General features: G+C 41.4%; 1 protein-coding gene across 1 annotated transcript in view; it reads left to right on the forward strand.

The window, feature by feature from the left end:
* SCRG1 (stimulator of chondrogenesis 1) overlaps positions 1-12,913 on the forward strand; it is a 134,387-nt gene that overhangs the window by 58,272 nt on the left and 63,202 nt on the right. The gene's annotated exons all lie outside the window — the stretch shown is intronic.

Below are 12,913 nucleotides of genomic sequence, written 5' to 3' on the forward strand. Positions count from 1 at the left end.
ATGCACACACAAAAAAACTTTTATTTTTAGAACAACAACAACAAAAAAAAACACCAGGAATTAGCTCTATTCCAGAATCTTCTGAAATGTGAGAACATCCTCTTTTTCCTTGCTTCTAGTGTCATCAACATTATCAGCACCCTAACAGAATACCGTTTATTGTGTGCCTTTCTGTCTTCAGAATTTGTCGGCTTTTCCCACAAGACTCCTAAATACTTCATTCCTCAGTTGTTGTGCAGGGCATGACCGTGCTTTGTGGAAAAGTCCCCTCTGCCCTGGTACACTTTCCTCTGCAGATGTTTTGTTAAGTGCCATGGGTCATGGAGGAGCTCAGGCCACCCTGGCCTTCAGCATATTTTGATGCTAGTTTGGGTGGCAGGGAAACAAATACATTTGCTCCTAATTCTCTTCTATCTCTTTCTGGCCTCTGATGTAGAGAAAGAGTAAAGAACCTCTCTGACCCTTTCACAGCTCCTCTGAGATGCAAAGTCAACTATTGCCCATAAAGCAAGCAAGTACAGTAAACCAGTCTCTTAGGCTGAGAATCCCTGGGAGGCAGGGACTCTGATACCTGCTCCTCTCATCTCCTCTACCCTAATGAAGCACAAGAAGGGAAGTTATCTTCTAGGACACCAAGCAAAATCCTTTCAGTCCTATGTCTTTGGAGCAGAGCAACTTTCCCTACTCTTTCTACTTTTTCTTTTGTCGACGCTTAGAGCTGCTTTCTCTAATTTCTACCTAATTGTTGTGCCTATTCTCAGAGTTCAGTGTACATAGATTTACCTTACCAGTGCTAGGAATACAGCATTTCTACCTGTGACCTCTGAGATTTGCAACAGATGTTTACAAATAGGTACGCATTATATAATAAAAAGTTTGAGGTTTAAAAAAGTGATAAAGGAACCCAAAATGTTAATTATAGCAGCGTTTGTATGTGTATGCACGTGTGTGTTACAGGTGATAACAGACAATCAAATGAAATGCTAAAAATGGAAAAGGTAACTTCCTAGAAGTCTTGGGGTGCCTTATGATTTTCTAAGACCAAATCAGACCTTCAGATTCATTGACACAAAATCAGCTCACATAATTATCTACAACTGAATGTTAAGATATACTTTGGCATGTTTCCTGTTCACTAAAAAGAAACTTATTACCATGCACATTTTAATTCAGTATATATTTTCAATCAAAGTTGTAGGGGTTTCACAAGAACACTCTACTTAAGAGTCGAGTTCTGTGTACATAGAATCAGAGTCCTAGGGTTGAAAATTAAAATCACTTAGTTCCATGATCAGCTGCTTGAGTCCTATTGCAATATTCTTTCAATGTGGTTGTGATGTCAAGGCTTGGATGTCTCAAATGACAGAGAAGTCAATATCTCCCCAGTCACCCGTTCTTGAAAAGTGCTATTAGATCACGTTCCCCTTGACCCCCTCTCTGTTATAAATCTTTTTTTTGTGGTTTCCATCCTTTATTGTTGATTTCTGCCTACCATGCTCCTGGGAAAATCTTCCTCTTGACAACCCTCCAAATATTTGAGGGCAACTAGCATGCCTTCCCAGGTCTTTCCACATGCATCCTGTTCCTCCGACTGCTCCCAAGGTGACGTGGCTTGGTTCGCCTTACTAACCTATTCTGAATGTATCTCTCCTCTGTACACTTAAAATATATATATTCCTTTTTGAGTGTGGTATCCACAATGAAAGACAATGCTTTGGGTGCAGTCATTTTCCATCAGTACACTGGCACTTTGACTGCTTTTTTCACATATGACATATGATTCCTTTTCTTGACATGAGCCTGCAATATTCACTCCAATTCTCCCTAAAGGCTTACACTGGCCACTGTGCAAACTTTCAGGCTCACTTTCAGGGAACTGTCTAATGATGGGTCTGAGTAAGGCCACGGGGGAAATTGCTCCTTCACCAAGTGCAGTGGTTCCCAACCTGTGGCTGACACACCATAGGTAGCCAATGGCCAGGGGACTTCCCACCAAAAAGACTACCATCTGTGATGCCCCTTCACTGCTGGAACCTTGGGGTTCTTGACATCAAAAAACACCGCCAGCCTTCTCATTAAGTGTTATTTAGTCCCCGCTGGAAAGCACACTACAGGTATATGTTCTGTGACAAGTGTAATGTGTTTATGAGCATGTGCATAATGAATCATTGGAAATAGCTGTGTTTTTAATACCCCTTTATTATATAAAGTTTGACTCCTGTCAGCCTTGGGTCTGTTAAAAATGTTTAAGGGTTTGCTTACATGGTGGTCTGCCAAAGCCTTTGGTGGTGATCTAGTGGCCTCACCATAGAATCGCTGAGGACCCAGGATTGTGGGAGGCCCCCAGAGGGTGATGCAAGGCTGGGGTACATTTAAGGTGTCACTTCATTCATTTTTGGAGAGGCAGGTGTGAGACTTGCCCACATTTCTTACAACCAGGGAGCCAAGACTATTACATAAGAATAATAAGAAACCACTACAGAACACAGAATTCCAATCTCCAATACTAAGGTTAAGGAAATAGCTATTTAGCACTTACTTTATCAAGGGTTCCTCTGTTTAAGCCATTTGCTTGTTAGTACCCTAAGTTTCCTTGAGGAGTGTCCTTTATACTAACTTTCTCACGTTGAACCTGGTACTGTAACTGGTCTTCCATGTGCAATAGGTGTTACTTCTATCAGTCTGCCCCACAACAAATCTCTCCCTTATCCTGGCCAGAAATGTATGCCCATGAGCTTCCTAGACCTGACCCATAACACCTTCAGGGAAGTGCCTGATCCCAAAATGTATGGCAGAATCCAGCTCTAAGCACATGTGGATGACATCCTCTTGGATGAGAAAGGCTATGAAGTGCCACTTAAAGTAATAGACTTATTAATGATACTATAAATCAATCCTCAAATACACAAAATTACCTACCGAGTTTGCCTTGGTACTCTTTAGTGAAGAAAATAAAATTGAGTAAATACAGGTATATATCACATGCAGAACAAAGTCAGGTATTCCATACTTCATGCTCAGACTCCTGCAATACCTTCCCTTCGTCTCCTTGCCTTGCCCCTAACCTCCCCAACTCTGGCCCATCCTCCTCTGTGTTGCCAGTTAGCACTGTTACTATTCCTCCTCATTATAGTAGGAAAGTTTCTCCAGGCCTTCCAGAAACCAATCCTAACCTCCCTCAGCTTTCCTACATGAACTTTCCCTTCCACCAAACTTGTCTTTTGTAGGTTTTCAACTGCATCGCTACATGTCTGTCTTCACACCCACTTGAATAAGTAAAAGCAATCTCCACCTTCCCTGGCCCAGGTTCTCCCTTCCCTGGTCCAGCTGCCTTCCCAGATCGCACAGCCTCCAGTGCTCACTTCTTCTTTTTTTTTTTTTTTTTTAGATGGGGTCTTGCTCTGTCACCCAGGCCAGAGTGCAGTGGCACAATCTTGGCTCACCACAACCTCTACCTCCCAGGTTGAAGCGATTCTCCTGCCTCAGCCTCCTAAGTAGCTGGGACTACAGGTGCGTGCCACCATGCCTGGCTAATTTTTTGTATTTTTAGTACAGATGGGGTTTCACCATGTTGGCCAGGCTGGTCTTGAACTCCTGAACTCCAGTGATTCACCCTCCTCGGCCTCCCAAAGTGCTGAGATTACAGGCATGAGCCACCACAACTGGCCACTCACTTCTTACTCAGGTGAATGTTTGTCACATTTGGTATTTCTGGTACTTGTGTAGTACTTGGCATACATAGTCACGCACCGTATAATGATGTTTTAGTCAACGACAGACCGCATGTTTCATAGTGGTCTCATAAGATTATCACACCATATTTTTAATGTACATTTTCTATGTATAGATATGTTCAGATAGATAAATATTTACCATTGTGTTGCAGTTCCCGGGAGTATTCAGCACAGTAACATGCTGTACAGGTTTGCAGCCTAGGAGTAATAGGCTCTACCATATAGCCAAGGTGTGTAGTAGGCTCTACCATCTAGGTTTGTGTAAGTCCATTCTATGATGTTCGCACAATGACACAATCCTCTGATGATGTATTTGTCAGAATATCTCTGTTATTAAGTGATGCATGATTGTACTGCCTTATATCTGCCGGAGACAGTTGCCCATGGGTTTCCCATGTCTCTGCACCTCTTGCCAGCAGATATACTGACTGCATTTATTCTGAACTATGATTACAAGGATGTTTATATAGGGGATAGCCTTAAAATATGAAAACAAAGTCTCTCTCTGGAGAAGAGGGCAGGCATGCCTGCTGCCCATTAAGACCTGGGTTCCTTAAGCTCCAGGTTTCTCTCCTATAATGCAACCTACTTCATGTACTGGTGTCAAATGGCCATCTGTGTCACCTGTTGGGAATTGGGGCCTGGGGAAGTCACAAGAAAAAGTTGGTACTGTGGCTATTACTATGGTTGTAATAAAGGCCTTTATGTGTGACCCAGGAGTCCTGTGTCTTCTGCCAGCATCCATGACACTGCAGGGTAAAAATCTCAGACCTTTCACAGCTCTTGACATTATCTTTCCACGGGAGCTTCAGCTCCTCTAAATGAGAAAGCCAGAGATTAGAGACAGAAACCTGTATTGTATTTCTTAACATGTCTGATATTTTCCCCTATATATTCTAAGTACACAATAAGTTTTATTGATGATGATACAAATGATATTGAAACTAAGACAAAATCGTCATAGCAACAAACTCTCCAGTTTGACTCAGTTTCAATCCATACTCATCCTTTCTGCTCTGCATGGCCCTGGATTTTGAGCAGTAGGGTCTTTAAAAACAAATACATGTGTGCAAGAGGGAATAGGAAAGGAATGAATGTGAGGAGCACAGGGAACAAAATCCAGGAAATGGGTTTGAGAACCAAACTGTGATAAGGATGCCTAATTGCCTCTAAATATTAATTCTGCATTTTCTTCCTTTTCATTGAGGATAGATTATATCATCAACCGCAGTGTAAAAAGAACACTGATTTTTGTTTTATCTGAGAACATTATGGCTAGCTAAAATAATACAGTTGGCCCTTGAACAACCCAAGTTTGAACTGCGTGGGTCCACTTATATGTGGATTTTCTTCTGCTTCTGCCACCCCTGAAACAGTAAGAACAACCCCTCCCATCCTCCTCTTGCTTCTCCTTTTCCTCAGCCCACTCAACATGAAAATAATGAGGACAAAGACCTCTCTGATGATCCACTTCCATTCAATGAATAGTAAATACATTTTCCTTATGATTTTCTTTTTTTTTTTTTTTTCTTTGAGATGAAGTCTCACTCTGTCACTCAGGCTGAAGTACAGTGATGTGATCTCGGTTCACTGCAACTGCCGCCTCCCAGGTTCAATAGATTCTCCTGCCTCAGCCTCCTGAGTAGCTGGGACTACAGGTGCCCGCCACCACGCCCAGTTAATTTGTGTATTTTTTGAGTAGAGACAGGGTTTCACCATGTTGGCCGCCTGGTCTCAAACTCCTGACCTCAGATGATCCACCCACCTCGGCCTCCCAAAGTGCTGGGATTACCAGGCATGAGCCACCGCGCTCAGCCTCCTTATGGTTTTCTTAATAAAATTTTCTTTTCTCTAGCTTGCTTTACTATAAGAATACAGTACATACTACATACAACATACAAAGTATGTGTTAATCAACAATTTATGTTATCAGTAAGGATTCCAGTCAACAAGTATGTTTTGGGAGAGTCCATATTATATGCTGATTTTTGACTGCATGGAGGAGTTAATCCCCCTAACCCCTACATTATTCAAGGGTCAAATGTATATTCTTCAGCCTGTCTTGTAGGTTATATTACTGGGTTCTAGCTAATGAGACATAAGGGGTAGTGGAAGGGAGAGCATTTCCTTCTTCTTGCCCCCTATTCCTTTTTATTATCCGGGTTGCAGATTTAATTGTTGGAGCTCTAGCAACCAAGTTGGACCATGAGGCAAATTTGAAAATAGAATCCTTGCATAACGGAGTAACAAGATAGGAGGGCATGATCCCCTGCTACCATGAAGCCACCACGACAGGCTTTAACAAACTATCTCCTAACCTCTTTTACATGAGAAAAAAATAAACTTCAGTTGCCTTTAAACCACTGTTATTTTTTATTTTCTGTATGTAGTGAACTTATTCATAACTAACATACAGACCCAATTTTCACTGAGGATAGATTATATCATCAACCGCATTTTCTTAGAGAGATGCCATTTTACGTCTTTTTGACACTTAAGAACATTAAAAAGTGAGGAGTACAATCCATCCACATGTGTGACCATATAGTCCAAGAGAAAACCCATTTTAAATCATTGAATTCAAGTATATGTTTTGAATGATTCATGTAAACTTACATGTGCATAATGTGTCTTAGGAATATTTATATCAACCCAATGAAGAATGGCTTTTCCAGATATTTTCTGACCTTTTGAACATAGTCTTGTTATGTCAAAAAATATTTCACAGGTACTTTGAAAATGCTTTAGAGCATTGAGTTCTACCATGTTTTAGTCTATTTGTGTGGCTATAGCAAAATACTTCAGACAGGGTAGTTTATAAATCATAGAAATTTAATTCTCATAGTCCAAGACCAAGGTGCCCACAGATTCAGTGCCCAGGAAGCACTGCTCTCTGCTTCCAGAATGGTGCCTTGTTGCTGCATCCATGTCCTCACATGGTGGAAGAAATGGAAGAAAAAAGGACCAGGCAGCTCTCTGAAGCCTCTTTTATAACGTCACTAATCATATTCATGATAATGAAACACTTCTGACTTAATCATTTCCCAAAAGACCTCTAATACTATTAGTATGAACTACTAGAGTTGGATATTAAGTTCCAATGTAAATATTTTGTAGAGACACATACATTTCAACTATAGCACACCAGCACTGCCAAAAATCAGGCTGGATCTAGCTTCCAACCTTGGTGTCCTTTGTCTTGTACCCCAGTCATATGTTCAGCCATGATTTAAATCCTTAGGCCCAATTCCAAGCTAAGGCAAGAGGTATTCACACCCCATCAGCTCCATTGTCTGAGATCTCAGCTTCAAATGACCATTGCTGCTTATCAGTCTGTTCTAAACGAAAGTGTGATTTTTTTTTCTTGAGATGGAATCTTGCTCTTGCCACCTAGGCTGCAGTGCAATGGCACGATCTCTGCTCGCTGCAACCTCTGCCTCCTGGGTTCAAGCGATTCTCCCACCTCAGCCTCCTGAGTAGCTGGGATTACAGGCATGCACCACCATGCCCAGCTAATTTTTTGTATTTTTCATAAAGATAGAGTTTCACCATGGTCTTCAACTCTTGACTTCAGGTGATCCACCTGCCTTGGCCTCTCAAAGTGCTGGGATTACTGGTGTGTGCCACTGCATCAGGCCAAGTGTGATGCTTAATAAACCCTTTTGTGTACTATGGAGAAGAGATCAAGGTAAGAGAATGCTAATAGCACTAGAGTTCTGGATTCTAGTCCTAGAATCCATTTACTAATTTGGGTACCTTCAGGAGAGCATGTGTTTTTGTTGTCTCTGTTTCTTCACCTGATTGACATGGAATAACTCAGGCTTTGACTCTCTCCCTGGGCTTCCTTGAGATTTCATGACACAGTTAATGAGGAAGAGCTTTGTAAAGCGGAAAGGGCCCTATTATGTCACATGTCATGAAGATGGTGACTCGCAACAGTTAGAAATTCAATGGAAAAGGAAGGAAACTATCTGGGATAACTTATTGGGCATACATTAATTTTAGAGAGATGGCATCCTTAAAATCAGTAAACTCTTGGATGCCTATCAACCCAAACTTATTAAGATCTTCTTGCAAGAGCTACCTCAGAAACTATTTCCTTCTGACCTCTTGTTCAACACACATAGTGGAGGTTAAGGGTATTACTTTGATTCAACAAACCAAACAAGCAAATTTTGCATGATACCTTCAAAAAAAGCCAATGGATAGAGGTAGTATTTAAAAGTACAAGAATTGCTTGAACTTGGAAGGCGGAAATTACAGTGAGCTGAGATCGTGCCACTGCACTCCAGCCTGGGTGATAAAGCAAGACTCTGTCTCAAAAAAATTAAAAGGTAAAAATAAATAAAATAAAATGGTACCACTGTAGCAACACTACTCTTTACTATTTAGTAGGCCATTAGAGATAGAGTTCATAGAGTCCATTCTTTTGTCAGTGGTCTCTTGAACTTCATGAGGAGAACGTGTTGTCTTCTTGGTAAAGTCAAAACTTTTGAGAATAACCCTAAAGCTCTGTGACAGAATTGGAGGAATAAAATTCAGGCACCTTTCTGAATGGAGCTAACTTGTGGGGCTGCTCACCTCAGCAGATGGGTCTCAGTTTCAATTTCAGCTTTGCTACTTAGCTCTTATGTGCTCCTGGTCCAGTAACTAAACTTCAGTTTCCTCATCTATATAATGGGAACAACAAAGCATTCCTTATACTAGATGCTGGCTTACTCTTATTCCCTTTCCTCTTAGTTCCTCTCAAAAAACCAGGATAACTAGGAGATCAGAGGCTGTTGATATGTACACTGGATCTTAAGGAATCTGTGCCTGACTTCTAGTGTCCTTGGAGGTCCAAAGAGAGCTTAAAGCTGATTCAGAGTCATTTCTTGGAGAAACAGCTTCAAAAATTATGTCAGATGGGACTATATTGGATAACCTCAAACCAAAGAGAGGCAAAATTGTGATGTGGGCAAAGTATGTCTTTAGCTCCTCCCCTCTCCTACTTTCAAGTCCCTTCTCTCTCCTGGTTAGGTGTTCTTTCTTGGACACCGAGGATCCCTTTGCTGCTTGGGATGTCCTGGGTCAGGCCTTTCTCCTCTGGGGAGGCCCAATGACCCAGACTGGGTCTCGCTTCTCATCTTTCTTATGTCTCCGCTAACTTCATCATACTCTTGTTATGCATGGAACTACTCTGAGTTGAGGGTCTTCTCAAAGAAGAGCTGATAAGGCAACGTACTCAGAGGTTAAATCGCTAGTGAGGTTTTTTGGGTTTCCCTATCTGAGAGTCTGAGAGAATCTGCAGTTCCTCCTGCAGGAGGTATTAAGGCTAAGGCACAGTCAAGGAGCCCTTTTAATATCCTTCATAATCCCCATCCTGAACCCACGTGTAAAAAGCCAAAGAGGCAAAGTAACCAATTGCTAGTAGTGCTTGCTATCAGTATGAGATCCCAGTGCTGCCCCGTGCTGTCATCTAATCACTGCCCAATACGAGTCATCTGAGCCACTAGCACAGAAAGGTTCTCTAAGATATTTGCAATGGCTCAGGAACACCCAGGATCAGGCTCTGGAGATGAGTCTTTGGGGACTTTCAGCTTCAAAAAAAATATCCGGAGTACAGGCTTGATATGGTTTGACTCTGTGTCGCCACCCAAATCTCATCTGGAATTGTAATCTCCACATGTCAAGGAAAAGACCTAGTGGGAGGTGATTGAGTCATGGGGGTTTCCCTCGTGGTTTTCTCATGATAGTGAGCAAGTTCTCATGAGATCTGATGGTTTTGTAAGTGGCAGTTTCCCCTGTGCTTGCTTCCTTCCCTGCTACCTGGTGAAGAGGTGTCTGCTTCCCCTTCACTTTTCACCATGATTGTAAGTTTCCTGAGGCCTCCCCAGCTATACAGAACTGTGAGTCAATTGAACCTCTTTCCTTTATAAATCACCCAGTCTCAGGTATGTCTTTATAACAGTGTGAAAACAGACTAATACCAGGCTAATTTGGAAACAATTTTTTAATCAGTTTAAACAGTTTTTTTCAACAAACTGTATAATGTGTGACTATTCCACCTACAGGAGAGGCATATCTCAGCTTCTCTGCTTTTCCTATTCTATTCTGCTTTTCCTATTCCTATTCCTAGGACAGACAAAACTGAGAAGGGGCATGCAGGGGGAATTATCTCAGCACCTAAGATCTTTCCAGTTGAGAACACTCAAAAATGTCACATGGCAGAATAAAATCACCAGTGAACGAAGCTATTGAGAAATACAGCCCACCTCAACATAATTCTCACAGAAGTCACAGCATGGGAAGGAGGTGTGGCATGTGCCTGGCTAGCCTTGGCATGGAAGATAGTAAACAGACCAGGTAGGAGGTGTAATCTTCATAAAAGTTCAGGAGAGAGACATTCAAGCAATTCAAGCCGCGTTTTTGGAATGCAAGAGCCAAGAGGCCAGTGCCAGAGCAGCAAGGTCTGGTGCAGACAGAGACACGATGACTTTGTGACAAGGCCAGCTATGCCCTGGGAGACCAAGAGATACAAACCAAACAAAAAAAAAAAAAAAAAGATTTATCATGTATGCTGTGCAGAAAAGCCTTATCATCTGTCACATTCGGGTATTTTCAGTCACACTTGCATACAGGGATAGCCACAGTGTCAACAGTATCATCCTTGACTACAAAGGATGACAGTGACAAATCTCAGAGTCCTTTGAATTTGAAGATAACATTGTTCACTACTGCGAATGCCAGACTTTTATTGTCAACAGAGCTTCTCAAGTTATTTATGCCTGCAACAACTTGTATTAGATCACACGCCTCTTTCAGCTGCTTCCCTGAGATGTGTTATAGTGAAAGTGAGGGTGTTGTCAGCAGTAACATGTCCTACATTGCCTAAATGACCACTGAAATTGGAGTTCCCAAACGTACACTGGAGACCTCTCACTTTGTTAGCCTCTCCACTTCAACCTGTCTCTGTGATTCCCTTGGGAACTTAGCAACTTTGCAAAATGCTATCTCATTCTTTATTCTGGAAACTGAAAATCTTCCAAAAGAATACTTTCTGAGACTCTTTAAACGCATGGTCCTAAACCATTCCTGTAGAGATTTTGGAAGAACCTGTACAAGGAGGCTATTGTATGCATATACAAATAAATGACACAACTCAATGGTTTAATACTACCTGCCAAGTTAAACTACTGCATAGCAGCTGTGCATATTTAAAATGATGCCTGGCACAACTAGAGATCCATAAATCATCAGCTGCATACTTTCATCCAATTAAGAGAGTTAAGTAAGAAAAAATCCACAAATTAAGATGTGTGTAAGGACATGGATGACATCGTCATTCCTCTCTGAATGCAAAAATAAATAAAAATAAAAATAAATCCTAGGCTAGAGTTACTTTTCTAGGGACACAACTTTTCCGGTGTTTCAAATCCTGGCATAAAACCTTGTTCGCAGAAGGGTCATTTCAGGCTTGTCGGTTTTCTTTCTGTAAATACTAGAGCAAAACAGAAGTAATGACTTAAACTGAAAAGCAATCCTTCAACAAGACAGGATGGGTAAGCCAGGATCCTAAGGTTTTCCTGGGACAATGAGAGCCATTTCATAGGATTGAAGCACTGTCTCTATGCAGTGAATCCCTTTGTTCTGGTTTGTCTGTAGCACAAAGATGTTCAAGAGGATGGCAGATGGCCAGGCCAGCAGATGCCTCATTCCAACTCCGGCTGGCCTTGGGTTGATAGGTTTGGCTAGAGAAGCCAGAGCAAACTAAAATGAAGAGAAGTTGCATTATTATAATTTGGGTCACTGTAGGATAAGGTGATCCACCATCCTGATTGTCTTTTTTATTTTGAGACAGAGTTTCACTCTTGTTGCTCAGGCTGGAGTGCAGTGGCGCTCCATTGGAAACTCTGCCTCCCTGGTTCAAGTGATTCTCCTGCCTCAGCCTCCTGAGTAGCTGGGATTACAGGTGCATGCCACCACGCCCAGCTAATTTTGTATTTTTAGTAGATACAGAGTTTTACCATGTTGGCTAGGCTGGTCTCTAACTCCTGACCTCAGGTGATTCGCCTGCCTCGGTCTCCCAAAGTGCTGGGATTACAAGGATTAATTAACACAAATAATTACAGAAGTTCTTATCCTCCTGACAACTGTCATGCTTTGGTACACAGCAGAAGTACTTTATATGTGCTTCTCATTTTGTGTCACAGAATATTAAAAACACGTACACTGTGCTCGCTTCAGCAGCACTTATACTAAAATTAGAAACTAAAAGTGAGCCGCTGCGCCCGGCCAGATCCTGATCGTCTTGTTCAGATAATTGAAGCTATTCTTTTTTTGATGTGCACCACAATTTGATACGTGGTAGTTTCTCAAGCCTTATTTACAATGTGGTATCTGAAAACAAATCAGTGAACTTTGTGTTCCTGTTTCATCAAAATCCATCTTGCACAAATGTTGACATATTACAATCGTAATCATTAATAACAATATCGCTGATCTCATCCAAAATATCTCTAAGTATTGGGAAGCTGCAATGGACTGAATGTTGGTGTCTTCCTAAAATTCACATATTCAAATCCTAATCCCAGTGTGATGGTATTTGGAGGTGGGACCTTTGGGAGATAGTTAAGTCATGAAGTGTAACTCTCATAAATGGGATTAGTGGCATTATAGGAAGAAACCAGAAAGCTAGCTAGCCCTCTTTTCACCATGTGAGGACACAGCAAGAAGGTGGCTGTCTATAAATCAGGAAGAGAGCCCTCATCAAAAACCCTGCGATGCTAACACCCTGATCGTGGACTTCCAGCCTCCAGCACTGTGAGAAAAAAATGTCTGTTGCTAAGCCAGCTGACCTATGGCAATTTGTTATGGCAGCCTGAACTGCCTAAGACAGAAGCTATGAAGCTCATGGTGGCAGATAAAAATTTTCTAAAATTCATATTTTCACTTGTAAACTCAAGATTTTATCACTGACAACATTCCTTGAAGTGACTGTTCATTTTAGAGAAAATATCTGCCAAAATTCCATCCAAATATTCCATCAGTCATTCTTTCAAGTAAAGATGGCAATCTATGAAAAAAATGAGGCTTATTAAGCCCATAACACAAATAAGCACAAAAAGTTCTTATCCTCCTGACAACTGTCTTGCTTTAGTACACAGCAGAAGTACTTTATATGTGCTTCTCATTTTGTG

The sequence above is a fragment of the Piliocolobus tephrosceles genome, chromosome 3 (assembly GCF_002776525.5).
Source record: "Piliocolobus tephrosceles isolate RC106 chromosome 3, ASM277652v3, whole genome shotgun sequence".
Classification (NCBI taxonomy): domain Eukaryota; kingdom Metazoa; phylum Chordata; class Mammalia; order Primates; family Cercopithecidae; genus Piliocolobus; species Piliocolobus tephrosceles.